This window comes from Gobio gobio (assembly GCF_949357685.1).
Source record: "Gobio gobio genome assembly, chromosome: 5".
NCBI classification, from domain to species: Eukaryota; Metazoa; Chordata; class Actinopteri; order Cypriniformes; family Gobionidae; genus Gobio; species Gobio gobio.
In genome coordinates, this window is record NC_137101.1 from 6,070,596 (window position 1) to 6,074,609 (window position 4,014).

The window sequence follows — 4,014 nt, forward strand, 5'->3', positions numbered from 1 at the left end:
CATGTTCGGTCAAAACAGACGCGTAACAGGTTTTTTATTAAATAAAATGAATGTAGGCTAATATGTTTTGTTTCAATAATATTCAGTCTTTAATATTTTATTCTTTAATATGTAGGTATTGCCATCTGGTGGGACAAAGCCCTGCTGAGGAAAAACTGCTTAGTTGGTTTAAAGGCACAATATGTAAGATTTGAACCACTAGAACAATGTTATAAAGTGTGTTGACTTACTTACATTATCCCAAATGTTTAAATCCAGATTAATAAGCAATTTTAACCAGAACATGGACCGTGTCTGTATGTCGCCTATCAATGACATTATACACGCCCTACCCTCGATTTCCGGTTTATTTTAAATGTATTATTAACTCAACACAGTTAGTCTTAAATCATGATTTACCGCGAGTAGCCTACCATGCTTTATCATGCCTATAGATCTAGCAATTACACCCTCTATGGTACGCAATATGATTTAAATGAGTAAAAAATTATTTGTGGTGTTTTTCCTCCTTAAAATTGGACACTATAACAATAGCAATAACAATTTTCATAATTTGTTTTATTTATTTATTTTTTTAAAGTTTGTTGCCTCAAGGCAACATTGTACCACAATGGACAAATTGAAACATTTGACATTTTCAAGTAGAAAAAAGAAATATATTTATTGAAAACATCAATTTCTTTAACCAGACACCTGAACAAACACATTTATCCAGTTTTTCATGTATTAAAAATTTCATATTTAATAAAAAGTAACATTTCAAATCCAGCTGTTGCTCTCTGGCAACATTGTACCATCGTGGAACACAAGTATTACCAAACCATCATATCAAGTTATCATATCCATCTTCAATCTCACCCTCACCCTCACTCTCTCCCTGCCAGATTGTCACTATGACCCTCATCTTCCTCATCACATGACATGACACCTCATCCTCACCCTCGTCAACTGGCAGTTGTTTTATACTTTTTTTAAGTGCTATAGAAAATGTGCATATCATAATATGTGCACTTATAGTATGTGAATTACAACCCCAAATCAGAAAAAGTTGGGACAGTATGGAAAACGCAAATGAAAAAAAAAAAGAAGTGATTTCTAAATTTACTTTGACTTGTATTTCATTGCAGAAAAAAAAAAAAATTAATGTTTTGTCTGGTCAACTTCATGTCTTTTGTAAATATGCATCCTTTCCTGTCATTCAGACCTGCAACACATTTCAAAAAAAGTTGGGACAGTAAAGCATTTACCACTTTGTAATGTTGCCATTCCTTTTCACAACACTTAAAAGACGTTTAGGGACTGAAGACACCAAGTGATGAAGTGTTTCAGGTGTAATTTTGTCCCATTCTTCCTGCAAACAAGTCTTAAGGTGGGCAACAGTACGGGGTCTTCGTTGTCACACATTCTCTATTGGAGACAGGTCGGGACTGCAGGCAGGCCAGTCAAGTACCCGTACCCTCTTCCTCCACAGCCAGGACTTTGTAATGTGTGCAGAATGTGGTTTTGCATTGTCTTGTTGAAATATGCATGGACGTCCCTGGAAAAGATGTCTTCTTGAAGGCAGCATATTATGCTCCAAAATCTCTATGTACTTTTCAGCATTAATGGTGCCTTCACAGAAGTGCAAGTTACCTTTGCCAAGGGCACTGACACAACCCCATACCATGACAGACCCGGGCTTTTGGACTTGTTGCTGGTAACAGTCTGGATGATCCTTTTCTTCTTTGGTCCGGAGCACACGGCGTCCATTCCTCCCAAAAAATACCTCAAAAACTAATTCATCTGACCACAGTACACGTTTCCACTGTGTGATGGTCCATCCCAGAAGCCCTAACATAGGGCTTCCTTTTGGCACAGTACAGTTTTAACTGGCATTTGTGGATGTAACTACGTATTGTGGTACTTGACAAAGGTTTGCCAAAGTAGTCCTGAGCCCATGTGGTGATATCGCTTCTAGATGAATGACGATTCTTGATGCAGTGCCGCCTGAGGGATCGGAGATCACGGTTGTTCAGCTTAGGCTTGCGCCCTTGTCCTTTACGCACTGAAATTCCTCCAGATTCCTTGAATCTTTTAATTATGTTATGCACTGTTGAATGTGAAATATCCAAATCTCTTCCTATCTTTCTTTGAGGAACATTGTTTTTAAACATTTCAATAATTTTCTCTCGTATTTGTTGGCAAACTTGCGATCCTCGGCCCATCTTTGCTCCTAAAGGATTAGACCTTTCTTGGATGCTGCTTTTGTACCAAATCATAATTACAATCACCTGTTGACATCACCTGTTTCAAATCACATCATTATTTAACCATTTTACCTCATTACTAGCCCTAAATTGCTCCTGTACCAACTTTTTTTGAAATGTGTTGCAGGTCTGAATGACAGGAAAGGATGCATATTTACAAATTACATGAAGTTGACCAGACAAAACATGAAATATTTTGTGTTCATATTGTCAGCAATGAAATACAAGTCAAAGTAAAATTAGAGATCACTTCTTTTTTTTTTTTTTTGCGTTTTCCATACTGTCCCAACTTTTTCTGATTTGGGGTTGTACTATTCTTATATGTGCATTACAAAATCATGCAAGAATGCAAATATATTTAGGGAATTCTAGCTCTTTTCCTTACAAATATACTATATTTGTATCCTACCCAGTGTGTCTAGTATGGCCTTATGCAATTCCATTATGGTACAATGTTGCCTTGAGGCAACGCACAGCTTTTTGTTATTTACTATAAAACATTTGATGATATATAATGTAAAGTTATTGAAAATACTACTTTACTTACCAGTGAAGGTGACTCATATTTTTTGTGGGTGATTAACTGGACGGAAATTAGTGAAAAATGCACTTTTCATTGGAGAAAATATGGAGCCATGTGACCTGTGCACATGTGCTGAAACAGGACACAAAATGGACCCCTGTGGGTCATGTGACCACTTTTTTGTACTTTCATTGATTAGTATTTGAGTTCTTCTTCCCTGAGATGGGTTTGAACAATAAATTGGTGTTTCATTTTATTAAAAATAAACTAAAATAGACCATGTTGCCTGGAGGCAACACCGTACCATAGAGGGTTACAAGCTAGTTGAGTACAAAACAGTAGTCAGATTTCATCTGTGATTTCAAATATGAAATTTAATCCAATCTTGACAGAAATACATATCGTTGGAAAGGTCTGAGTCTCATGGGTTCATATGTTGTGATAGAAGTGATATTTGGACAGAAATTTTGTCATTTGTTACAGGAGAATGCTAGCCTGACAAGCCATATCAAGATGTTGGGTCTGGGAACACACCATTGGCAGGGCTCAATCCGAGGGGCGGGATAAACGGTTGTCTTTCAAATTCCCTCTGCATGCAATAGGATAGCGCTACAACCAGAGCAATGAATAAAATTAAACTTTCGCCATATCCGGTCGGCAAAATCTTCCTTTTTTAAGAATGACTTCAGTGTCGTTCTTTGATCTTTTCTCAAAGAAAAGCTTTGTCTTTTCCATGGTCGTGGCCAAAGCCGATTCGAAAGACCGCTGTTCGCCAGCTTCTTTGTTTTCAAGTAGCACGTGGAACCGCCACAACTCTGCCGTCATTATGTTAAGCCCGCCCACCGACTTTATACACGATGTGATTGGCCAGACTAGAGTTTGTTTTTTCCAGCTCGCAAGCCAACGGAGAGTTGCTAGACTACACTGACTGCAAATTATATTTGCTGCCACTAGGGTGGGTCTAGATTTCTAGGCTTGGAGAATGTCCAAAATCTCATAGGACTTTAATTTTTGTGATATCAACTTTAAATTTGGAACACAACTTGGTTAGACATATGGCTTTAAATGTATAGATATTTTATATATATATATATATATATATATATATATATATATATATATATATATATATATATTTACATTTAGTCATTTAGCAGACGCTTTTATCCAAAGCGACTTACAAATGGGGGCAATAGAAGCAGCTAGAGCAGTCGAAGGGCAACAATATCAGCAATATGTAAGTGC